Raw genomic sequence first — 26,112 nt, 5'->3', positions numbered from 1 at the left:
ACAAAACCTTTTTTGGACTCAGAACCAAGGGCAGTTTGTCCCCTCTGGGACAAGCTCCTTGAGGTTGGCTGACTTCTGCAACAGTCCAGAGCACCCTGCACTGACAAGTAAAGAGCTTGCTTACGAATTCTGACTCACCTGAGTCAGTGCAGATACCAAGAGCAGCACAGACCAGCATGTGCTCGCCAGGACATGTCCAAGACCACCTGGAGATTTTTGCATCTGGGCTAGGACTGAACCCTCTCTCTCTCTCTGTCACTGCTCCCCCCAGCCCCACCCCCCCCCATCAGCCTAATTAACAGCAGGTGAGAAACTAAATTTACCAGAAGCCCATGTGCTCACACAGAGGTAGCATAAGGTCAGGGTCCTTTCTCAGTTCAGTTGATTTGTTGTGGGGTGTCCCCCAAGGTCAATGTTTGTTTGCTTCCTGAGCATATGCCCATGGGGAAAAGGTGCAGAGAGACCTGAACACACTCACAGGGCTGCCTGGGAGACAGGCTACTGCACCAGTCTTCATCCTACTGTGCAGGTCAGGTCTGGATCTTGGACAGAAATACCTGCAGGAAAGCTTGTCTAGCCTGGAGCTAGCACTAAAAAAGGCTGAATGTGGTTTTAACTTCTTTGTCCCAAGTTCTGGGTAAGATGAAGCGAATTCCTGGAAACTGAAGGGTTTGGACACTAGAGTTGTAGACTTGGAAAAATACTACTTCTGGCTACGATGATTTATTTATAGTTGCAATTAAGGACAAAAGGCCTCTTCAGAGAGGGAGCATGAAGTGGAAACAAGGCCAGGCCTAGAAACCTAAGACTATGGGGATTCCCAGAGCAAAAGTAATCAGTGGGCTGAGTTGTTTTCTATTTATTTTCTTCCTAAATGGTTATCTCTTTATTTGGCTTATCTGGCCCAGAGCTTTGCAACAGCTACATTTCTGACCCCTCCCCATGGGCTTTGGAGCCAGGCCAAAAACTGGAATTGAGACTGGGGATGGGTCTCAAACTCACAAGAAAGGCTTGTGAGACTTAAGCCAGAAAGGCCACTCTACACCTTACCACTGGAACCATTGTCCACTCGGCCGCATCAAAGGTAGTGATGGCTTTGGGCTTTGGGATGTGGCAGTGGGGAGAAAGAGCAGAGCCACAAATCACCAACTTCACGGAAGAGCAGGAAAGTGCAAGAAGGCAAGAAAGAAGCCAAAAGTCCTTGCACCTACAAAAAGAAACAGCGCATGGTAGGATTCGCTGTGCAGGATTTTAAAGCCTGCCAGGGTATATATTATTCCAGCTCCTAAAAGAGTGGGTGCGCTGCAAACCCTCAGACAACCTGTTGAGCTGGAGCTTTGTAGATATCTCTTCATCTCTTTTAGACCCAGTTTTTGGCCCCGCAAATATCCCCTGTTGAATAAAAGATCCGGCTCCAGCTACCATGACCTGAATAACAAAGGAGGTGAGGAACTGCAGACCCATTCAGGCAGCAAGACAAGTCAAAGGAGGTACTCTTTGCTGCCCCAGTGGTTAACAACCCTTTCCAGCCAAGGACTCAGACCAAGACCTCCAGGCTAGATAGGACCTCCAATCACTGCAGCAATCAGAAAAGTACCCAGGCAGATCAAAACTAGGGACAATCTTTCCCTTGGGGAAAGTTTCAGAAAAGCCAGGACGGCTTTACTCCAAGAGACACTGAGGTCACCTCTCTTTGTCCATCCCCTCCAATCTGGACTCTTAAGCCTGAACTTCCCTCTCTGGGCTGGAGTAAGAGCCCTAGACAGCCTCCCAGGTCATTACCGTGTGTAAGTGCCTTCAGCCAAAAGGCTGCTACAGGTTCTCCCTTCAACCTGCATTTTCCTTGTTTTCTTATTGCGTTGCAGCCTGAAAGAAAAGGCTGCTACTCTCTGTTTACATACATTTTGCTCCAAGAGAGGTTCTTCAGTCTCTTATCGTTGCCTGACTTTCACACTGTGATAAGGAGCTGCACTGCACTATCCCTATGCTACTCTTCATGCAACTTTCTCTGCATGCTGCACTGGTGAGACGTAGAAGCATGCAAAGATTTCTAGCAGCAGTTATTGCTGAACAGATACAAACAGCACAGCTAAAACCAGTGGGAGAGGGGTAGTACCTCAACCTAAAAGGAGAAGGAGCACAACCTGATGAACGCTACCTCACAGGATTTGGAGAACTGGATGAAACAATTAGCAACTACCTACGCATCTCTTGTCAAGCATGGCCAAGGTGCACAACAGAGAGAACAAAGCAAACTTCATCCCATAAATTAACTAACCTTGTGGAATGAAGAAGGGAGAAGAGTCAGGTTAGCTACGATTCCCGGAAAGAAGTCAGAAACATAAATAAATAATTAATGAATACCACAAACTATTTGTAAGCACAGACGATAACAAAGCAAAGTCTTAGGCTAATATGGATTTAATCAGAAATAAATTGCATCCAACCAAGCTCATTTCCCTCTATGACAGGCCGCATGGATAGCAGAGAGGCCGTTGACGTTACATGCCTTGACTTGTAAAGCCTCAGATGCATAGCATTTTCCCAAGACATCAAATAAATGGTCCCAAATAAACTTTTCACATAGCAGATGCAAAAGTGACTGGAAATATGATACTTGGATGCTAACTACCAGTGTTAAAATGAAGGGATTAACCAAGCAGAGTTGTACTGTGTTTGTTGTGAGTCCAGCTTTCTTCAAAGTTTTCTCTAACAACCTGGGCCATGAGATAGATTGCACACTTGTAAAATACACAGCTGCTATGGAGCTGAGAAGGACTGCCTGAAGACAGGTTTGAATTCTGATCTTGGCAGTGGGGAAAACATTTGAAAAAAAAAAGTTTGATCCTGTTCAGTAAAGACAAGGACGGGAAAAAAACTTGGAGGAAGTTGAGGTGGACTGCAAGCTGAACACGAGTCAGCTATGTCTCACTGCTACAAAGGGCAAATGTTGTCCTGGGTTGTACAACCGTGAGTCCAGCCTGTAAACCATGTGCAGTAACCTTCCTGCTCTGGTCAGCATGGCATGGTGTGCTGGGTTTGTGAGGTGGGGTTTTTTGGTAGCGGTGAGGAGGCTACAGCAGTGGCCCCTGTGAGAAGCTTCTGGAAGCTCCCCTGGCTCCAAGACAGACCTGCCTCTGGCTAGGGCTGAGCCAATTAGTGACAGTGGCTACACCTCCATGATAATGTATTTAAGAAGGGGAACCTGAGAGGGGGTTGGGGGAGTTGTGAGGAGAACATCCATGCGATCACCAAGGTCAGTAGAAGGAAGAAAGAGGAAGGGGGGAAGGTGCACCAGTGCACCTTCTCTGTATCCCATGGTGAGACGGCAGGGCCGGCCCCCTGCCACCCATGGAGGTCACGGGTGGAGCAGCTGCTGAACTGAGACCTGGGGAGGAGCCCACACCGGAGCAGGAGACTGCGCCCAAAGGGGGCCAGGACTCTGAGGGAAGAAGCCTCCGCCACTGTAGTTCAGCGCTAGGAGGACTGCAACACGTGGGGGTGACCCATGCTAGATCAGCATGGGAATGGCTGCATCCCACGGGGAGGACTCACACCAGAGAAAGTTTATGGAGGACTGTCTCCAGTGAGAGGGGAACCATGCTGGAGCAGTGGAAGAATGCAAAGAGTTTCCCCCCCGCCCCTCCAAGGAAGAAGAAGTGGCAGTACTGCCCACATCTCCCATTCCCTGTCCCCTGTGCCTCTGGGGGAGAAGGTAGAGATCAGGAGCAGAGCTGAGCCTGGGAAGAAGGGAGGGGTGTGGGGAAGGTGTTTTTAAGATGTGACAATGCTTCTCACTGTCCTACTCTGTCTGTTAAGTGATGCTGTTGTTAGTGTCTGAATTTTTTTCTTCCCCTAATGAGTCTATCTTTTGCCGTGACTGTAATGGGTAAGTCATCCCTCTCTGTCCTTATCTCAAATCCCAAGCCTTTTGCTTTATTTTCCCCTTCCCAGAGCTGGAGGGGAAGGAGGGAGTGAGCAGCTGTGTGGTGCTCAGTTGCCCTCTGGGCTCAAACCTCAACACAAGGCCTTAGCCGGAGAAACCCATCTAGTTTTAGGACAGAAAACTTCAGAAAAGACGTGCACCAACTGGAAACGGTCTGGAGGAAAGCAACAGGAACAATCAAAGGTTTAAGGAAACCCCACACGCAAGGAGAGCTTTGAAAAAACTGGGGTTGGCCATTATAAAAGAGAAATGCATCAGGAGACAGGACGCAACAAGCATCTTCTGACTCCTGAAAGTCCCACCTGCCTTTCTAAGGCAACCTCCACCTCAGAAACACAAAGCAGGTAATCAGTACATGCTTTAGGAAGGCACACTGCATGATTGAGGGTGGTCCAGTGGAGACCACAGTGTAAGTAAGAACTTTTGGCCACTGTTCACAAAGAGCAGGAGCTAATGATACCCTTTGCCTACAAGAGCCCACCCAAAAGACATCGCAATGAAAATCAGTCTCTGCATCCTGGGAGAGCAGTTGGGCCGGAGTGCGTGTGAGACCTTGATTGGAAACAGGCTGCTCTTCACATTTCAGCTCTGCTTCTGGCGATGTGTAAGAACTTCCTCATTCCTAGATGGTCTCCTCATCCCAGATGAAGGAGCCGGTGTCTGGGGAAGACCTTTAGTGTTCACTGCAAAAATTTTTCCACCCTCTCATTGGTTTCTCCTCACTTCACCAAAGCATGAGGACAATCTTATTCTTCAGAAGCACCCACCAGCCCTCCCTTGACTGGCTCTGGCACTGCTACTCGAATGCCTGGCTCAACTCCTGCCACTGTCATTGGAAAAGGCTTCCATTGATGGAAAGCACTCAGCTGGTTTCAGTGGAACCTGAACAGGACCCCAAAGCAATGATAACAAAATGTGAGGAACCCACAGCTCCCACAGGTGACTCATTGGATTTGAGAGTAGGAGGAAAACGCTGAAATACAGGTGGAAGAATGTCACGCTGAACAAGAATCATGCAGAAGGCACCACAAGACCAAGCTGCATTGCTCTCGGGGTTTGGGAGCGATCTCCCCTCCCCAGACACAATGAAATGCAGAGGCAACATGACTGCTCTCCTGGGGAAAGGATGAAATGCCGGTCCCGGGCAGGTTCCTGTTCCCAGTCGTGGTGGATGGGGCATGCCGCGCTCCCAGCTGGTGGGAGAGAAGTGTCTCCAAACACTAAGGGAGGGGTGTCTCCGGTGCTTACAAAGCCTAAAGGAAGGTCCAGACGATGAGAACAACAAACAACAACCAAAACCCCATGGAATATGAAAGGGAGAAATAAGTAAAAGCAGATGGAGTTGTGCCACAGAGGGCTCTTCCCTCACATTCCCAGCATACTAAGAATGGTCACCTCCCCTGCCCAAATCGTCTGTGTCCTCACTGAACTGGGCAACTCTGCTCTCAGCTCTGTCTGGCAGACCTTGTCCATGGGGAACGCTAAACCTCACAGTCCCAACACACACATTGCAGACAAACTTTTAACCACCTCCCTTGCTCCAAAATAAAGCCAACCGCACTGGAGTCCCAGCACGAGGAGAGCACAGCACCGGTACAAAACTCAACGGGTCAAAAACCTTCAAAATTTCACACAGTACTTTGTTATCATCTCCATTGTTTTTCCAGAGGAGTTGAAACTTGTCACACATATTCTGGTCTAGTCATCAATCTAAATATCACTTCATGCAGAATTTTACATTGATTCAGTTACATCAGGGCAAAGACCTACCTCAACGGGGTCAGTTTGGCCTGAGCCACCTGCAGAGTATTATGCAGGGATTTAACAGAGTTCTTTAACCGTAACTTCCACTTAACAAATGCACGTCTGTGTATACATCAATCCTAACTGGAAAGATCTCTGTGTGTTACATACCCTGGTGTAGACGTGTTTCTAGTATAAGGAAGCATGCACAGATCATGTCTATACTCTCAGTGAGAAACTGGTGTTACTTCATCACGTCAAGAAGATATATTGCTTTAAAAGCAGCAGCCCAAACAGAGTGGTATAACTTTTTTCAACAAACTCTCAGACCTTTCCCTGAAAGCAGGGGCCAGTGGTTACTTCTGAACCAAGACAACCATGCAACAGTGGCACTGGATGATTTAATTTGTTTTCTGGAAAATGCTGCAGTCAAGCCAGGCCGATAAAAGCAATCCAGTACCCAAGGCGTTTTGCCATTTGTTAAAAATGCCAAATTGTCTTTCCAGTTAATTTACTAGCATAAAATGCAGTACATTTTAATTGTTGACTAATTAGCAGGGACCTTACTGAGCCTGTGCCTTAGGCCTGCTCTGAAGCAGGAGACTAGCAGAAGTGTCTGGGGAAGACCAGTGAAGCCTTTGCAGGTCCAGAGCTGCAGCCATCAAGGAAAGATCTCACCAGCATGAGAAGCTTGGCTGTATCTCGCTGGCAGTCTATGGGAGTGCATGGAGAAGCAAGTCCACTCAAAAATGTAACTCCATGCAAGTCCTTGGCTAGCTGAAGGTGAGGAAGCTCTGCTGTACACTGCACAGCCAAGGTTCTATTTCAAAGAGATCATTCCTGGTTGAGCATTTTATCTGCACACACAGCATTTGCAAAGTCCCACCGTTACGATCTGGTATCAGTAAAAAGAATGGCTTCTGAGGGCTCAAGATGCAGGGTTAACACAAAGCACTAAACGCTCCTGCTTGTCTATTAATCATCTTACACGGACAACATGGAAACAGAGGCAAAGTCATTTTTAGGAGATTTTAGGTGACAATAGCTGTGCTTCTTCCAATCACGACTTAATACATGTATTTCACCAAATGTCTGGCTAGGACCAATTGGTGTTTCTCCACCATCTTTGGTGCTGATCTCCGCTAACGATCAATACAGACCAAGGTTTTTATGTAGCTGTCTGTATCCTATGCAAGTAGCTGCCCAAATTTGACCAAAATTTTCAAGGTAGGCATACAGAGAAAGTTCAGGTACAATTTATGGTTATCATGAGGGTAAAGGCAGTTGACACTCCCTTCTGATGTTGCTCTCTGCTATGCAGATGTAGTGAAGACGAGCTCGGGCGCATCAAGTCTAGCCCACACATGTGTCTGGAAGACTGAGCCGAGAAATGGGCAGTCAAGGAGAACCACCTACCACCTTCTGGCCACCAGCAATTCACATGCTCAGCTCACGGGAGCAACAATTCCTCACAGAGATTCCCTGAGCCGACTCCAAACAAGCTGGGACATCCAGCCAGCACGATGGAGAGTAGATTCAGAGAGAGTAGATTATTCTGAAGAACGGGAGAGCCACATCAGCATGGCCCACGGCCAAGCCCAGCCAGCCTCCCGAGCTGCTTGGCTCAGCTGTGGTATCCCACTGACACATCGACATCCCTCCGAGCACTGGGCATCTCCGCAGGACGCTGCATCACACAGGGCAGAGGCGCTCGGAGGGATCACAGTTGAAACAGAGGGAAGGGAAGGGAAGAGAGACATGGAGTCACTTGCCTGAGGTTGCACAGCTGGTCAGCCCCAGAGCCAGGGACTGCGCCCGACCCGAGCCTGCTGTACACTTGACCACACACTGTCAGTCTGCCAGCAAATAGTTCAATATACAGTTTATGCTGCCTGCACGCAGATGGTTGCTGGCATCTTGCTCAGGACGAGGAAGACAATAACAGACTATCTAAGGATAACATAATACTGTATATCAGATAATGCTGAGAGAGGCCCAAGCCAAGCATGCTTTTTCCCCCCTTCAATGGAATTTTCTTGTGTATGCATGTTTCATTCTGAAGACATTTGTTTGCCTAGGAGAGGAGATTATTCCTCAGACTATTTTCTTTAAAGAAAAAAAAAAAAAGAATCTTCCAGATCACTAGAAAAATTTACAAGATTTTTTTAAAAGGAGAGACCAAATGCAAGAAAGGCACACGATGAGACTAAAGTGAAATAACAGAAATAATGGGAAGAAATTCATCCTTCAAGTTTGCAGATTGACCCTGCACTTTCTCAGCCATGCTCAATTCATATATATTTTAATAACCTGGTTCTCTTCTGCATCCAGGTCCACCGGGCCCTGCCAGGGAAGTTCCTTTCACGCTTCCCCACTAATAAGGTGAAACCTGAACAGAAACATGGATGAGTCTCACCAGTAAGATAAATAATAAGAAACATGGAAGATCCTCACCTCTAAAATAAACAGTTGAGTGGTTTTCATGGGTTTTACGTTTCCAGTCAAGATCATACCTTCTACTCTCTCATCTCCACTGCCTGTCCCCATAGTCAAACCACAGACTCACCAGGGAGAGACATGCTGATGGAAGAAGAAAGAACCTTCTCTCTTCTGTGTGTAAGAACAGCCACCCCCACGTCACTTTACCAGGGTCATTCAGGCCCCCATGCTCACCATTTCCCAGCTCAAGAGTTCTACCACATGTTTCAGCCCTTTTTAACTGCTAAAGGTTCTTCCAGTAGACACACCTTCGGCAGTAAACGGAAATTTGCAGACAATATATTTACTTTTCTTATCAACCAACCTATCCCTAGACTGTAGGTTTTTCAAACGTAGGTCAAAAACTGCTTATCTAGTTCCTCTCCCTCACATCCTTCCAGTACTCAAGCAGTTTAATTCTACTTATCATGCTTGTCAACTATCTCTGAACTTTGTGTACCTTTGCAGTTAACTACTATTTTCAGTCGCATCACATTTTCCCTCTACACCTCGAAAATTGGTACACCTTATTATCAGAGACTATTTCAAGTCACAAAGGACCTCTGGAAATCTAATCCCACCTCCTACTCAAAGCAGGGCCAACTCAGAGCAGGTTGCTCTGGACCTTGTCCATTCAGGTACCTCTAATGTGTATAACTGCTCACACAGCAATTGCAACCTGAACTGAAGACTAAGTTGGACTTTGAGCAGTTCCTTCCACATCAATATTTTTCATTACTTCCAGCAAAGGTAAGCTGAACACTCAAAGGACAATGTAAAAGAATTCCTAACCAAAATTCAGTGAAGTAACTGGGAGTCTTCCCATCATGGTCAGTAAGGTTTGAATTAAATCTAGGAAGCGGACAGATACCACAGCGAGAGGAGGTTGAGAGATGCATTTTCTTACTGGCTTAAGGCAAACTGTTTTAAAAATTTGTCCCTGCATGCATGGATTGTGTAGCAGGCCCCTTTTTAATGCCCACTCACAAAAGCAACAACAAAAAATATCTCACAGAAATATAATTTGGTACTCAAAGAATGGTTGGTGTAAGTTGGGGAGAATATGGTGCAATTTGTCACAAGTAATAAATGTTTAAGTCATGCTTGAAGTACAAAATTCAATTCAACTTTAATTAGAGAGGCGTCACTAAAGCTCTTATTATGATTTTATAGGCCACAGAAGAGATCAAATCAAAATCTCAAGTTACGCTGAATGGGGCAAAAAAGGCAAAGAACAGGTCACGTTCAGGACAATCCAGTTCATCAACACTGCTAATTTGTGTGTTACCATCCTAATCTACCTGACCCAGAGATGACCACTCTTTAAGGATCCCTGGCACAAGGCTGCAATGCCACTTCAACGGCACCGTTGCCTGGCCTACACTAGGCCATGGAGTAAATCTTTGGGAGGAGCTGGGGCATGTTGAGCAAACTCTGCTAAGCTATTAGACCAAGTATGACCAGATACCTTTCCAGCTGCAGCAGCAGCAGCTCTTTGATACTCTGAGGCTGTTGATACATGTGCTTTTTTTTTTTTTTTTTTCTCTCCCCAAAATAAAAAAGACACACCTGCATTAGCATCAGTATGCAAATATGCATACATTCTCCTCCATGGGCATCACAACAAGCCGGCTCCCCACGACGACGCAGCAAATCAACCAGCAGAGTGTAACGAAGCAAGTGGGAAACAACCGAGATGGTCCTCCAACGCACAGAGCCAGAACTCCAGCAACTGCAGCCAAGGAAAGATACAGTAATTATACCACAATGCACGTCTGGATTGTTTTACTGAGATTAGGAAATAATATTTCTGCTTAAAGAGCTGGGACCACAGGGACACAGCCGTAGGTATGACATCACCAGTGACCCCGAGAATACGTGCGTTAGAGGGAGACAAGGTTCCACCATTTTTCATTTCTTCTGCCACTTAAGGCAATAATTCACCTCTCAACTCTGGCTGAAGACACGCGATTTTATGGGAACCACAAATCAAGGCACTGCGTGTTTTAAAGATTACTTTTTAAAATAAGATTTCTTCTTTGATTAGATAGCTTCGTTTTGAAAAGGCAAGTGAAGAGAACTATCATGTTTGCAGCAAAATTGATAGGTAGTCACAGCGAGTCCTGCAATACTTGTGCACTTTTTTGTGTGTGTTGCAAGAACAGCTGGAGAACAGAAAAATAAAGAAAAAGAAAGCAAAGAAACACACAGTAAGCCATAGAAATCAGGAGGAAAATGATGTTACAGAAAACACAAGTCAGAGGAAATATTTGGACAGCCAGAGATGTCATCATGTAGTAATGGCATCAGTCTACAAGTGTCTGTAGCACTGTTGTAGCAGTAGGTTTAACAGGGACCCACTTAGGCCAGATGACAATAGGAAAGCATACCTTGGACAGGCCCCATTAGAGAGGTTCATGTCACACAGGCCTCTTCTGGAGTTGTTGAGAAGTCAAGCGGTGAAGCAGGCTCTCCCTGGCTCCTGGGCTCCAAGCGACACTGAACAACAAGCAATATTTCAAGGCTGAAACAGAACTAAGGTACCTGGAAGGGAAGGCTGGAGTAAATTAAAAACAAACAAACAAACAAACAAACAGACAACAACAAAACAAAACAAAAAAAAAAAAACAACAAAAAAAAAGCAGAAAACCCAAAGAAATCCTTCTGAAAAAACAGTTTAGACAAGGCTTTCCTAAGGGTCTGCCCATTCACACAAATCAAGAGGAAGTCAGGGCTTTAAACCACTCGGCTTGCAGTAGTGAGGCTTAAGCTTCTGAGAAGGGTCCAGACTGTGACTGGCACCTGGAGCAGTCAAAGAAAAGCACCCTGGTAAAGCCGTTAGCAGTCAGCCAGCCCAGCACAAACTGTGTGGCAGATGGACAATGTTTAGACACTGCTGACGTGATAGAAAATCCAAAATATGTCATAGAGAAAGGCACAGGGAATGCTAAGCCAGAGACCACCGAAAAAACACCTGGAGCTGGCAGGAGGTGGGAAAGATCAGACATCTGCAGAACAGCATGTGACTTTGGAAAATGCCTGCATATGTAGAGTTTGGACAAGAAGGACAAGAGGTCCACCAAAAGCTGAGCCAAAGCAGGAGCCAAATGCCTGCCAGCCTGAAACACAGGTCTGGATATCAGCCCCTGTTCTCTCTCTGTTGTTGCTGTGCAAAGGTACCCAAGCCATGGAGGTACCAAGAACCATGGTGGTATTTGGATACAGCAGCCAACAGGCAATAGAAGGAGATTAAAAGCTCTGACGAAGCTCACCGGAGGAAGACATTAACTATATTGGGGAAGAGGCAAGCTTGAGTGGGTTGAAAAGAAGCTCTTTGCTATTAATGTCTCACAAGACACTGCCTTAAGAGGTGGAATTGTCCACAGGTAAAATCAGGAAATGACAAATGAAAATCCTTCCCTTCACGGTAAGTAAGGGCAGACTGCTTGTAGCAGCAGTAGTAGTATGGTTATCTGTAGCATGTAGTCTAGAAAGGTGTGGGAAGGGATAAAAGTAATTTACGTTACCTATAGGTCCCACCTGCAGAATTATGTCTACTATCTTTACTTTGAAGAAGCTATCTAGAAGGAGAATGCACTGCAGAGCGTTACCATAGCAGGAAGAATAAAAGCCGTTGGATGCTTTCTTTTTGTTACTCTTTCTTTCTCATCACGTGCCTTTGCAGTTACAGTTTGCTCAGTGGCAGAATTCCTAGCAAGTGCTGGCAGCTACGTAGATCAGGAGGGTTATTCCCCCAAAGATTTACTTTGAAAGAAGTGAGCCCCTACGCTGGAGTTGCCTTGTCCCATTCCACACACAGAAGAAGTTATGCACATTCAGCACATTTTCTTGGCAAACTGGAGTCTGCAAATTTTGCCACCAAAACGGGTACCAAGGCACCTGACATTATCATGCACCAGTCAAGAGGAGAACTCAGTGCTTTGATCCGTCTCACCCATCTAGATCCCGTTACAACGTCCCATGCTTCTTGGTCCCTTTCCTGCATCCACCACACATCCCGTTTTCCACTTGGTTGCACGCTGTGCTCCTACACCCCCTCCCCTGCTTGCTTGGATGAGGAATCAATTAGTTAAAGCAATGCACTGAAATCAATTAGGCAACTTGTTCACCTAACCCAAGAGACCTGACTAGTAAAAGAGAACTAACTGAAAGCTTCGAAGACAGACGGACATGTAAGAAAGATCACAGAGTTTCTTACCCAACCTTTCTCCTGGGATCAGAGAGTATGGTTGTGAAACCTATCAGAATTCTGTTTTCTTCTTTCCTCTCCTAAGTTTGTGTCTGAGGGCTTAATTTTTATTGGGATGGTGTTGCAAACAAGCCAGCCAGGGGCTTCAGGAAATGTCTCTATCCCTGATCCTTCACAAGCGAGTCCAAACATTCTCCAGTTGGTCTTTGGAAATTATCTGAAGCAAAGAGGCTCTAACTCTGATGTGGATGTGGTAAAAAGCTGTAAGAAGCTCCCTAGGCTGGAATGGCACCTACAGGCTTAACGTATTTACATTAATCAAGATTCAATCAAAGGCTTATTGGCACTCTCAGTCTGTGCGCCTGCATTACAAATAGTAATAGAGATTTCTGGGAAGGTTTAGTCAAGGCCTTAGCATAACTTGCAGCTACAGTACAAAAATACATAAACCATATAAGGTTACATACTTCATTAAATGCTAGCAATATGCTTAAAACTAAAACTATGGCATGCATTTTATATACAATTTTGATTGTCTATAATCCGTGTCAACACAGCTGTGCTACAGACCTCCTAAGTCAAGTCCATCTGCTTCACTGAGCTGTGTCTAGTTTTCAAATAATGGCAATTTCTTTAACATTTTATGATTCCTGACTGTGAAAACTGCCTCTTGCGTGAGCCGGTGTCAAAATCTGACTAATGTTGCAAACTGTGTGGTGCAATGTGATTTTGTTGGCAGTTGGAGAAACATAAAAATGTTAAGACACTTTGCAAAAGTTTCAAAAAGGAGTCACTGAATAAATCTTTTAATCTCAAGTAGCACGTACTTCATTACATCAGCATTTTTCAAGGAATGTTCCTATTGTCAATGAAAATTAGCTCCAAGAATTTGAAAGCATGAAGACTTAACAAGAGAAGCAAAATCCCAGAATTATGGCTTTTGTGTCAAGCATTCTGTAAAAAAAAGAGACTTCTGAAAAGCTGGCTCTTCCGCTTTACAAACACAAGCCTTTACTACCCCAACAAGATCAAAGCAAATAATCTTTACAGGAAGATTTCTGATAGTTCTCGGTTAGAGAAATGTCATCACGCCCATCTGTTTCGCTATGTACTATATCCACAGAAACTTCAATGGAGAAGAGAGGACAAAACCACTTCCCATCATCGGTGACAGGACTAGGTTTGGGACCTGAACTCCCGGACTAGACTCCCTACCCGCTCCACAGCAATAAGCGTTTCTAATGGTGCTCAGGTTTTTTGTATTTTCCCCAGCAATAGCCGCTATCCAAGTTATTAAGGAGATCTAACTATACAAAAACTTTGAAGAGCTGGTTGTAAGTTGCTTCTGAGCAGAAGAAACACGAATATCAAATTCTTAAATCAAAAGAATTTTTCATAACTTAGTGACTGACGAGCACACTGGCCCATTTTTTCTCCTCTGACTTAATTCAAACATTATCACTAGCTTTCAGAATAGTCTAACAAGTCTCAAATCAAACCTATCCCAAGGATAGAGAGAAGCTGAAACATAACATTGCATAGAAGCAAGTTGCGACTTGCTTTATCGAAAAGTCAGCAATTCTCCATAACGACAAGATCCTTAAATAACTCGGTCACATAAGACAAGAGGCCACGTAAGCTGCCACCTCTTATAAGTACCCTTTCTATTACAAACTAAACAACAAATCCAACTTATTTGCAGACTCAGCAGTGGCTGGGGACGTTTTTCCTGCCTGAAATATGGGCACTAGCCAGTGGTGTAGGTGTGCTCTCAGCCTGTTGCACAAGTTACTGTATGCTTTTTGGATTTCACTCTGTTCCTGATAGGAAGCCTAGACATTTATACCTTCAGTAGACATCTCAGCTATTATTTCAAGTAAAATGAATAATATCTAGTGAGCTCACTGCTCGAGTGAGAGAACCAAGAAAAGCGATGCGAGTGAGTCAGCAGCTAGGGCTATTGCTCATAAGTGGATATTAAGTTTATGCCTGAGACCAATGTAACACACGTGTGGAGGTCTGTCTTTCTGTGTCATGTGCATAGAGGGCTGATCATTACTAAAAAGGCCTTTCTTCTTGCCAAGGGCTAACCTTCAGGGTGAGATAAGTCTTCCCCCTGGCACGAAGGCCAAGACAATACTACAAGGGCTTCACAGCAAAGGAGGAGGTACCGTCACCCCCAACACCACCTCGCTGGGGAGAGGGTGTTTCGGTCACCTCTCCACCCTCTCCATATTTCCTTGTCCTAAGGAACCTTCCTCCGTTGCTTCATCCTCTCATGCAAAACAACTTGGAAAAGGAGGGGGCAGAGCAGAGGTCCTCTTCTCTCCTCCACCCACCTGGCTCACTGCAGGGAGACATCCCAGCCTTCAAGCTGTGCTGAGACCAACTGTGTGCTCAGAGCAGAAGAGCAGAGGTAGCTGCTCACGCTTGCTTCCTGGCACAGCTGTCAGCCCTTCACTACATCTGCTTCATCACACACTAATTGCTTCCCCGAATGCACACAGAGACAAGCTAAACCATTCTAAAGGGATAATTCAGGGAAGAAACAATTTAAATGTTCACTTCTCTTCTGCTCTTCTACTTTCTCCACCCTCCTCCCATGGGAATCAATCCATCCATAATTTCCCCCACGCTGACACCTTGGATACCCAGGGCAAACATCTCCTAGTCAGCTGGGGAGATCCCTGCGTGACTGCTGCCACGTGCGCGGAAAACATCGAGCACCCAAGTCCATGGCAAGCCATAAAGCTACCTCACCAAAAGGCTTCTGCAGTTCTCAGAAAGATGATGTACTTGGAGTAACTGGAAAGACCTTGACCTGGATGCAATGGCCCAGTGGTACTGCTCAGGCTGGGATGAGAGAGAGGCAGAGGCAGCACTCCAAGAAGACTGCGCTGAGAGCCAAGATACACACTGAGACTTGGGACCTGTTTTAATTATTGTTTCATTTTTTTTTCACTGCTCAGGAACATGTAACAAGCTGAAATGTGCGTTGTGCCTGTAAACATTTACTTTCTTTTGGTCTTGTGCAATGCTATGTCTCATTCTCTTGGATGGTGCCCGGAATGCAGGAATAGCCATAACACATCAGGCCGAGCAACTGTCGATTCAACCATCCGTCTCCGACAGTGACCAGCACTAGCTGCTTCCAAGGAAGTTGCTAGAAACCCCACATCGGGCAACCGTGGATTAGGTTGTGCCTCTGAGGGAAGTTTCTCCTTTCTGCATCGCGGTTCGTTTTTGACTCACGCCCTAAAATTCAGGAAAGTCTGCTTGTCCGTCCGATAATTATTTTTTTCCCATGCCACTTCATGCACTTGGGTGCTTTCCACTCAGGCATTTGCCAGGTCCTTTTGGGGGTGCGCTACACAGGGTTGCACAGGTGAAGCGTGCCTTGTCGGAGGACCTTGCACAGTCAGACACGTGGGGCTGTGGCTGCTGTAATAAGCCTGATGGCACACAGACACAGAAATCTGAGTCAGTCTCGGCGCGCTCTCACAGATGCACACTTCGTACCCACAGCCTGCAAGCACAAGGCGTTCGGGGATCCTGCCCCTCTCACTCGCAAGAATGGTTGGTTTTGAACGGCACAAGAGAAGGGGCATGCACGCCATCAACAGCTTGTGATCTTCTCCAGGCCTTCGGCAGGGAAATTATCTCGCAATTTGGCAAACCTCACCAGATGCACAAGAGGCCGGCTGGGGCCACAGCGAAGAGTCGGCTAGTCCGGGAGCGCGCCGGCCTCCCCCACCCCTCCGGCAAGGCTGTCTGCCTCGCGCTGAAAAGGAAGGGAACCTTTGCCCCTTCTTCTCCGTCCAAAGGAGCATCTGCAGGACTGAAACCAATCAAAGCCAGCTGTGAAAAATGAAGGCGGGGGGGGGGGGGGGGGAAGGCAGGGAAACGCTGATTATTATGACTAGGAAAAACGCTATTAAAAAAAATAAAGAAAAGGGAAAAACTGATCCCATATGGGAGGCAAATGAAATACAAATTCAAAACAGGCCATTACGCAGCGTCTGTTGCAAGGCTGCTGCGCTGGGGGCTGCGTTCACGTGTCAAGATGCAGTGCCCCGGGACCCCTGGAGACGCCCCTCCGCTCTGCGGCAGGGTTAGTGTTACCTTGGAGCATCCTGGGCTGCGGCCGGCACGGGGGCCGTTGATTAGGCGGCCTCTGCAGACTGACCAAGAAGTTATTTGACTCCCCCGCAGCCGCACACGCAGAATAACCTCGGGTCTGCCAGACCTGATCATTCCACCAGCCCTTTTCTGCCTCAGCTGCTTATTCCAGGCATTTTCACTGCTGGCCCCTCGCTGCTTTCGAGATGAGTTATTGCCTTCCTCCGCTCCCACAGGGTCACCCACGCGGCTGCCCTTTTATCGTTCCCCTTCTCACTCCACGCTTCCCCTTCTTCGGCAGATCATCTCCATCACCCGCTCCATCTGCCTACCCAACACGTGCCCTTCAAGCTGTTCCCGAGCTACAGCCAAGCCCCTGCAGCCAGGCCCTCCGGGGCAAAACATCTTCAGCAACGAGGAAGCTTTCAGGGTGCAGGCAGCAAGCACAACCCCAGCTCAGCACCCCTGCACACTCCCCGGAGGGAGGGAAATGCCCACCCCGTCCCAGCCATACCGTGAGGCTCACTCACGATTGTTACTGGACCAACGGGGCTGAAAACCAGCTCTCTTTTCTTTCTCAGGTGTTTCTCCTGCTGCTCCCGAAGCACAAGGAGAGTCACTGCAACGGGGGCTCACTTCTTTGGTGGCGGTGGTGATGAGCATTCACCCACAGAAGGAAAAACTGGAGGACAACAGCATGGCTTCCCATGTCTGTGGGCTGTGCTCCCCAGCGCTAAAAGACTCTCCAGATCTCAAGGGACAGATGGTTAAAGGGTGGGTGGCTCAGTCTGCCCTGCTCTTGTGATTCTGTCAAAGACTCACAATATTTGGTTCTTTTTTTTTTTTTTTTTTTCTTTAAGAGGCCCCTGCCCATATGTGAGTCTCAACGTCTATTTAAAAAAGAAGTCATTTCGTGTGTACTATAATGGAGAGAAAGCATACAAAAATCTGAACTTCTGAGTTCAAACCACAGAAAGAAAAAAGAACCCCTGTAAGAAAATCCATAGGAAACCCTCCCATTGTAAGCAAATCTCACATTTTTGGAGTCTAGCTCAGCTGTAGTAAAATCTCTGTATCTGGTAATGTGAGGGCAGGAGGCCCTTCAGCCATTCAGGGGCACAGCTCTACAGACATCCCCAGGCTTGGCTTCCTCACCCACCCTCTGCCAGGGCCTGGGCAACTTGGACCACCTGCTTTTTGAGAACCCTCTCTCTGGTGCCTGGATTCGGGGGGAGAAGCAGGAAGAGAGGGGGCCCTGAAGACACGCCGTGTCTCAGTACTAGAGTGTTCCACAACATACCCAGGGCCACAGCCAAACGCATTAGACCGCAGCACTCCCAGATCCCACTCAAGAGTCTTCATAATTCCTCTTCTCAAGCCAAGAAAAACAGAGCAGGCAGAAAACAAATAACAGTGGGCAAGCAGGAGTATTTGTCCCTTACTACAATGGCCTTAAGCAATCGGAGAGGTAGGGCTGATGAACCTTTAATTACTTGTGCAATAACGACCTCTGTTTCCAGCATTCCTTGGCAGGCAGGAAGTGGCTGGAGCAGTCAGGGACCTGTTATGCTCTCCTCTCCACAGGCTTGAAATTGATACGAAGGCCCCTCGCCCAGCTGGTCACAAGTTTCAAGACAAGCTCCACACAGAGGTTGTTTATAGCTATTAAAAGCAGAGAAAAGAAAATACAATAAAAATAAACAGCTCTTTTACTGTGGAGTTGTTACTGAACAGCATGGCTCTACAGCTAAGGTGTCCAAAGCTCCCATACTACTTCTTCCAGATAGTTGAAAGAATGATTAAAAAAAAAGGCAAATTATGAAACCAGTCTTCAACCTCAGTGTATCAATGTTTTGTGTCTTCCCTCAACCACAAAGGGAACGGAGGGGGCACTTGTCACTAAGGTCTCCTGGATATCAGCCAGAAAGACAAGTGAGGACAGAGGAGAGCGATCATCCCTAGATAATTTCTATGACACAAAACAAAGGCAGAAAGAGGGGTTAAGGAATTGACCCAAGCTCAGCTGAATGCAGTTTGGAAGTTAAGCTGACTCTCCTGATTCCCAGGTCACAGAAAAGACCTTTTTTTTTTTTTTTTTTTTTTTTTTTTTAGGGAGGGAGGTGGGCCGAAATCAGGACGTTCACAACCGACAGCTGGAGAATGCAGAAGGTGCTCTACCTTCCCACAGGGTCTAACACACACTGTAGCTGAGACAGGTGCCAAACTTGCCATCTTTCCCAAGCTCCATCCCGGCTGGGATTCTGCAACACAAAGGAGGCTGATCCAGAGGTCAGAAAAAGAAACCCTGCAAGAGACAGCTTGCAGGCTACTTCTCTTCATAAGGAAATAAGTCTCTTCCTATCCCCACCTCCAGCTGCTGGAGACAGCTTGTGCCTTGACGCATGTGGCACTGACAACTTCCCAAAACTCTTGTTCTTTTAATATTACCATTAGCTCTTTGATATCCTGGTTATCCACAGGAACAGCCAGAGTGTGTCTGCATCCAGCAAAATTCTTGGCCCTGATATTTTGTGGCAAAGAATTGCACAACATTAATCTAACCCAAATATTTCTGTGTCCATTTCTATCTTGCCCTCTTTTTTTGTTTCACTGACAGTCCCCACTCACATATATCATAAAGGGAGGTACTTCTGGATAGACCATCTCTAACCATGTTGCCTCTCCCTCCTCTAGAATTTATATTTACCGGCTTTTCAATCGCTTTTCACAAAAGGTGTTTTTTTGTTTCCTTAACTACAATCACAGCTGGCTCCTGAACTCCCCCTCCTCTTGGAGACAAAGTGGCCAAAACAACATGGTGTGCCCCAGTATTAAAGGGATCCTTTACAACACAGAAAAACGTCCCAGGATTGCTGAGCAACTTTCCTGTCGGTTAAAACAGGAAACGTGGAGATAAAAGGAGTCAACTCCCTCTGCCAATTGCAATTTCTCTGTTCTGCTATGCATCAGGGCAGTCAGTACAGGACAACTGACATGGGTTAGAAAACAGCCACTTGAAAGGCAAGACTGGGGCTGTGGGCAGACCCATCAGTTCCTGTCCTCTCTCACCAGTCAAAAAGGGTAAGAAAACTCCAAAATGCAGAACCGCATAGCTCCAAAGTCTGCTCCAGCTGAATTACCCATTGCTTTCATCAGCCATTCCCCTGACCTCCCTCACACCCCCGTGCCTGCCACATGCCACGGCTCTCACTGCCCAGAGCCTAGAAGGACGTCCGTCCACGTATCCCCAGGGATGTGTCCCTCTGTTAATCTAAAGACCTTCACCCCGCCTTGTGCAGAACCCCTGGTTTTCTCCCCACCGGCCTTTTCTAGTTGTTTCAGCATTGTAAGACACGAGGAAGATCAGGCTGGACAAAGCTGCCTCATCCACTGAGCTGCCAGCAAGCAAAAGTAATGCAGATCTCCACTTCCCCTCCTTCTGCTGGATCTCGTCGGGTCGCAATCGCTATTAAGCCCAGCTGGGGAAACCAAAGCATTCAGAAGTTGACTGAGTCATCTAAAGCAACAAAGATCGGGAGCAGCAGGCTGCCACACAGCTCTGGAAAAGTCCCCTTTAAAACACTAAATCCCTGGAATGAAGGGCCGCGTTGACTCATCCGTGAGACTGTCTTAATGACACAGACGAATTCACCCCAAACTGCAGGGCCAGTTCACAAGGAAGGGTTAACAGGAAGGTGGTGGGAGGGAGCAGCACCACCTGGGTTTGAAAGCAAGCTACCAAGAGAGATCCAGGCGGGCAGAGCGGAGGGCACTGTAGTGTTAGAGCTACTCAGAGCTTCAACATCAAGTCTTTGGCTTCTCGGGCCTCCTCACACTCACCCTGTAGAGATTTCCCTGATCAGCCCTTAACAGCAGGACCCATCTTTGAAGTCCGTGGCCCAGCTATGTCTGCATAAGCAGTAGCAACATCAGGCTCGACATGCATTGGGCAAAGAAGCAAAAGAAACATCCCACAAACTCTTTCAGCTCTGTTTCAAAAGGCTTGGAAGTTCCTCCCCTTCTCTTCCCCTAGCCCCTTCCAGAAAAGCTTTGCATGCAGAGCAGCGTCTCTTGGGTCCCTCATTCTCTTGAGCAAAGTAAACAGACCTCCCGTGCAGCGACAAATGAACAACAAACAGAGGGGGAAGGAAAAAAAAAGAAAAATCTCGCTGCCAACTTAGAGAGATTTTTTTTTTTTTGGGGCTTGTTTAGTTTTTCAAAAAAAATTAAAATGTGCAAGCTATGCCCCAAGGGTGACCCTGCACAAAGCCTTCTGGCAGCTCCAACGTCCTCCACTCCCTCCTCACATCACCACAGACACCCCATCTCTCCCCATGCTCTTCCCCTGACACACACACACGCATACGGAACCCTAAGAATCGTGGCACCCAGATGGCTTTTTCTTTTTCAAGCATGCCAAAACAAGCTAAGCTCCTAAATCCCTTTTAGAATCTGGCCTTGTGTGGAAATGTGTTTGCTTCTATCCTAAGTTTATTTTCTTTTGTTTTCAGGTTTGTTAGCCCAAGGGCAAATGTTATTCCTCACACCAGTTTTGGGGTTGGGGATTTTTTTTTTTTGTTGTTGTTTTGGGGTTTGGGCTTGGTTCTTTTTTTTTTTTTTTTTTTTTTTTTTTAGTATTTATCTTTCAATCAAGTGTTCCTCCTTGCAAGGATAAACAGGATGTTTAGAGACTCTGGGTAGGATGACCAGTCTTTGACAGCTGTTGTGACACACCACACACTTGGTTTGCCATGTGTGCAAGCACTGGCACAGCTTGATCTGCAGCAGGCTCTCTTCATTTGAGGAGGTGGACGACATGACCTAAGAAGCCTCCACCGGCTCTATGTTTTCAGCACAGGCTCATGGGGAAACTCACCACATGATCCAGAACAACTCCCTGGCCTCTCCCTCCACTTGTGAGGGTATCATCTGCCCGCCCCGCAGCCGTTCCCTTTCTAGTCAGCTCATTTCACTTGCTCAGCTACACTAAACTATGCTCTGACTCTGAGAAATTTTTCTTTTCCAGGTACATACAGACAGACAACAGTAAAAATACTTCTAAACCACACTGATTCAACAGAGGGAGTTCCCCGAGCCTTTTTTTTTTTAGGAAATAAAGTTTTCCAAGCCTTGAATCACTAACATTGGTCTGACTCCTAAACCAAGAACTTTAGAAAATTATTTGTAGATGGCACTAAGGGCCAGATCCCAAGTAAGACCTACCTACCTAGAATTACCGTGTGTGGCCTCAGGATGCTCTCTACAGTCCTACTCACCACAGAAGAAAATGCAGTGCCTAATTCTGCCCTGCACAAATTCTCCAAAATTTTATTTACTTTTCATTTGCAGCATTTACTAACAGCTGAAGGCAAGGAAAGGTTAAGAGACTGATAATTAGTCCTGGTTAGTAATTAAAAACAGTTAGTTTTGCACCAGGCCCTAGCTACTCTGTTCCCAGGCCACAGAAGAGTGACTGTGACATACCTCCTGAATTCTGCAAGCTGGGTGTGTCCACACCACTTTGATAAACCAGACTAGAGACAAAAAGCTAAATTCTGTCTAAACAGCCATAAATCACTCCAAAAGAAATGACTCAGCCAGGATGTCATCTCAACTAGACTAAAACCTTTTGCATTTAAAGAAAATAATGTTTATAAAAATCACCTCTCTTCTCTACAAACACATGATTCCTAAACAGCAACGCTCAATTTTCCCCATTACAACCACTTTAAGAAATCCAGAGGACAGATGACAACACGCTGCTGACTTTCATGCTGTTTGGGCCCAACTTATTCAAGGAAACTTCTTCTTGCAACGCTTGTCAAGTTCAAGCCTTGGAATCCATTCCAGGTAACATTCAACCGCAAGCTTCTGGCCTACGCACAGTAACTACGGCATGAAATTTTATGGTCTGTGTTATTCAGGAGGTCAAAAGGGATTATCACAATGTTCCTTTTTAGCCTTGGTACCTATGAGCCTTGGCATGTAAGCCACTCTGGAAAGCCATTCTCAGACAACTGTTTTAAATTGGACTCTGAGCAGTCCTTGAACTCTACTTCAGGAGAAAGCAGCATTGTCAAGATAACGGTTTTACAGCTTTCAGTCCTCCTAGCAAAAATAGTGCTTGCTTTGTGTACCTTGCCCCATTTCACACACTAAGCAGACATCCTCTATCCAAGCCTTACTGCTCTCTGCAAGCCGTTCCACAAACACGCCAGAGCTGAAGAAGCAGTAGTCTGTCCTACACCCTGAAAATTTAAATAAGTAAAATAATTTTCCTGAGGGAAAAAAAAAAAAAAAAAACAAACCCTCAACTTTGATGTAATTGGGATAACCTGGATGGAGCAGGAATTCCCCAGCCATGAAGACATTTTCCACAGCGAGATGGCCTTGGATAAAGCAAAGAACATTTTCCTACTGTTTCATTCATTCAGAAGTGCTAACGACAGTCAGTCAACAGTGGATCAAATCACTGAATACCCCTTTTTGTCACCAGATGCAAAATTTGGGGGTTCCAGTATGGGAGCAGGTATCAGAAGCTCGGGATTACCCATTCTCAGGCATGTTCAGCCATGAAAGCGAGCCATCTACCCTCCCTGTGACTTGCCTTTCCTTTGCGCAGAGCAGGAGTATGTGCTAAATGGATTAGCATACACCTTTTCTGGAATCCACCACAAGGTTGTACGTACTTCTTTCCTATAATTTATTTTATTTTATTTAGCCTTTTAACCACCAGTAGGCTGACAAACAGGGAATGATGCACAGGACCGTAAAACCAACCGCTGATGTGCAGGCAACACTTAATCTTTGTCATAATGTGCCTAACACACACAGGTTGGAGCTACCACAGCTTTGTGTCTTACCACCGAGCTGCACTATACCCCTTTCTACTTCAAGGAACTGCGAAGACAAACATTTGCATCCTCTGAGGTCACACAGCAAGGCTCAGGTGACAAGTGGCTACAAGAGAGAGGAACTTTGTCACCTGTAGACACCCACGCATTCTTCTTCTCCACTTGGAGCAACAAGGAACCTGTCCCTAGCACCCAACCAAGCTCGACCTACAACACAAAACTCCTTTCAGTGCTGTACCGTTCGGAGAGCCCCTTCCACAGTCACTTCACTGCCTCTGCAATTCATTCTGGTTTGTTTTTAAAAATAATAAATGCAAGCAAACAAAAACGCAATTGCATTGTTCCTCTAAAGCGTACTGGCATTGTTGGGACAACGCTCATCGTAGCCGGATACCTTTCTCCTCCGGTGTGGCCAACACAGTCAGTTGTGAATCTGCTGACTGTTCCAGCACATTACTCTCTTTGGGGGGTTGCACACGTTCAGAGGGGAAAGAAACCGCGTTCAGTGTCTCCCTTGGACGTCAGAGAAGCCAGCAGCTGCAGAGGTGTGCACGCCAAGTGCGCGACGTGGCTTCTCCTGCGCCACAGTGAACATCAGCCCCTTCAACCAAGTCATTACTTTGGTCCTTGGAGAAGTTATTCACACGTATATCCAAATCCTTGGCCCCCAGGTATGGCTGCTGACCCAGCCAAGGACAGCTCGACACCTCTGATAGCAGGGCTAGATGTGACCTCATAGGATCTGCTGATCCCTTGCATCACCCAAAATAAACATCAGGATGTGCTGGAAGGAGCACAACTCAGCGAACAAAACTGCATAAATCTGAGTCCTTGTCCTAGTTTCACCACTCACTTACGGTACTTCTCTCTGTTACATGAAAGAATCTCTGCCTTCATATTCAACTATCGTCTTCGTTATCTTCTAGCCCACCTGTACAGTTTGGGGGATGGGATTTGTGAAGTAGTGAAGCACCAGATCGTATTAAACACAGGCACTTCCTCAGAAACGCAGGCCAACACGGGACTGGGAAAGACTCAAGATCTTTTTAATCCCACTTCCACGTCAATCAGGTGCATTAAAGCAAAATAATGGTGGGTCAGGGGCTTCAAATATTATTTTTTGAATCTTACTTTAATTTCACAGCAATACTATTTTAGAAGTAGCTGGTAACATTGCCCTCTTAAACAGTTTAAGTATCTGCCAGAATTTGGTTGAAGCAACTTCATACAGATATGGGCAGACTCATCCCTCTATTTCTTCCCTCTTGTGCCACTCCAGACAGAAACCTGTCTTGAACATGAGCTTGAAATTAATCACCCACGAAGAAATCACAGAGTAGCAAAGCATGATAGACCTACCCAGGGGCTTCTGATACTCACTCAGCCTACAGCGTATTTGGGACCGCAGATAAACTCCTCTCAGCTTGGGTCCTCAATGCCAGACAGAAGCTGGTGACTCCAACCTCTCCCAAGGGCCATAACAGGGAAGGGAGAGAAGCTGATGGTTAATGTATCTCTTGCTGTTACACCTAACACATGGAATATGGCCTCGCTTATCCACAACTATCACATACCTGACTGTTTGCTTGCTCAAGGCTGACCAACAAGTTCGAAAGATGTATCTTTTTCATTTCATCTTCACCATGGTGAAGAAGCTGGAGTTAACCTATATTGGAGGTGACCACAAAGGAAAGTGAAGAGAAAATAGCAAACTTCTTAATATTATATTGTAGGAACAAAGCCCAAGCCCCAGTATGATCAGCTCCACACTGAGCTGGGAGTTTGAGAAACAGCCTCTTAAAAAAAAAAAAAAAAAAGAAAAAAAGGAGGGGAAGGGGAAGAAGGCTGCATACAGCAGAGGAGAGACCCTTGTGTCTAGACAAATTCAGTCATACTACTTCAAAACTGCAGGTCAGCTCCTGATTTAACCTGGAGTTTCACATGTCACTACAAAACTCTGGAAGTGTTGGCTTTGCAGATATTCCAAACATATGAACTGTTTTCAGTGAAGTCAGTATTTTTCCACATCTACTATTGTAACTCTGCTGGCAGGCTGGGAGTAGCAAATCCCCCCTTATCTCCCTCCTCTCTGGGAGCATCTCTCTGTTTAAGCACCAGCTTAGATAATCATGCACGATCCCCCTTGAAAACTGGACAAAGGGGGGGGCGGGAGAGGCACTGGGATTGTAAGCAACAAACCACAGAAGGAGATGGACTGTTGTGCAGGAGGGAAGTAGCAGGGGGAAAGAGGTGACTAATGAACAGAAGGGGGTGCGTAAAATCCTACTTGGATTGCCTCTCTGGGGAGCAGCTGTTTCCTTGTAAACATCTTGCTAGCTGTCCAAACAAGAAGTCCAGACACAGAACAATAAAGGAGAGCACCCGGGTAGAAGCGTTCAAGGCATGGGCTCATTCACTATCCTGCCAATTGCTCCAAGTGGCAGAAATCAAAACCCGGGGAAACATTAGCCATGCGTTTAACCCTGCATGTGCTGGTGTTATAGCCAATGGCCTGCAGAAACACATCCTTGTCTACCTGTGGTAAATTCCTAGCCCTCCTCTTCCCCCACCACTTCTGATACAACAGCAGAGCACGTTGCTTGACAAAGGAAGGGAGGAAATATCCTCATCAGAGCAAGGAGAAACAGCTGCGGAGCCAAGAAATGAAAAACCTGAACGTGGCAGCCCTGAAGACTTAGAAAAGTTCTACCCACTGCCCTGGCATCAGCAGCTTGGAGGTAGAGGGACTGGAACCAGAAAAA

The 26,112-nt window shown here is 46.3% G+C and overlaps 1 protein-coding gene across 1 annotated transcript in view; it reads right to left on the bottom strand.

The window, feature by feature from the left end:
- Positions 1-26,112, bottom strand: part of MRPL23 (mitochondrial ribosomal protein L23) — a 65,723-nt gene that overhangs the window by 27,585 nt on the left and 12,026 nt on the right. The window contains exons 6-8 of the transcript XR_006164630.1: positions 24,731-25,016; positions 10,558-10,711; positions 9,737-9,899 (exon numbers count right to left, since the gene is read on the bottom strand). The gene's annotated coding sequence lies outside the window, so the exon portion shown is untranslated. The remainder of the gene's footprint in view (positions 1-9,736; positions 9,900-10,557; positions 10,712-24,730; positions 25,017-26,112) is intronic.

This window comes from Tyto alba, unplaced genomic scaffold (assembly GCF_018691265.1).
Source record: "Tyto alba isolate M040663 unplaced genomic scaffold, T.alba_DEE_v4.0 Super-Scaffold_8, whole genome shotgun sequence".
NCBI lineage: Eukaryota > Metazoa > Chordata > Aves > Strigiformes > Tytonidae > Tyto > Tyto alba.
This window is presented reverse-complemented; position numbering and strand designations above follow the sequence as displayed.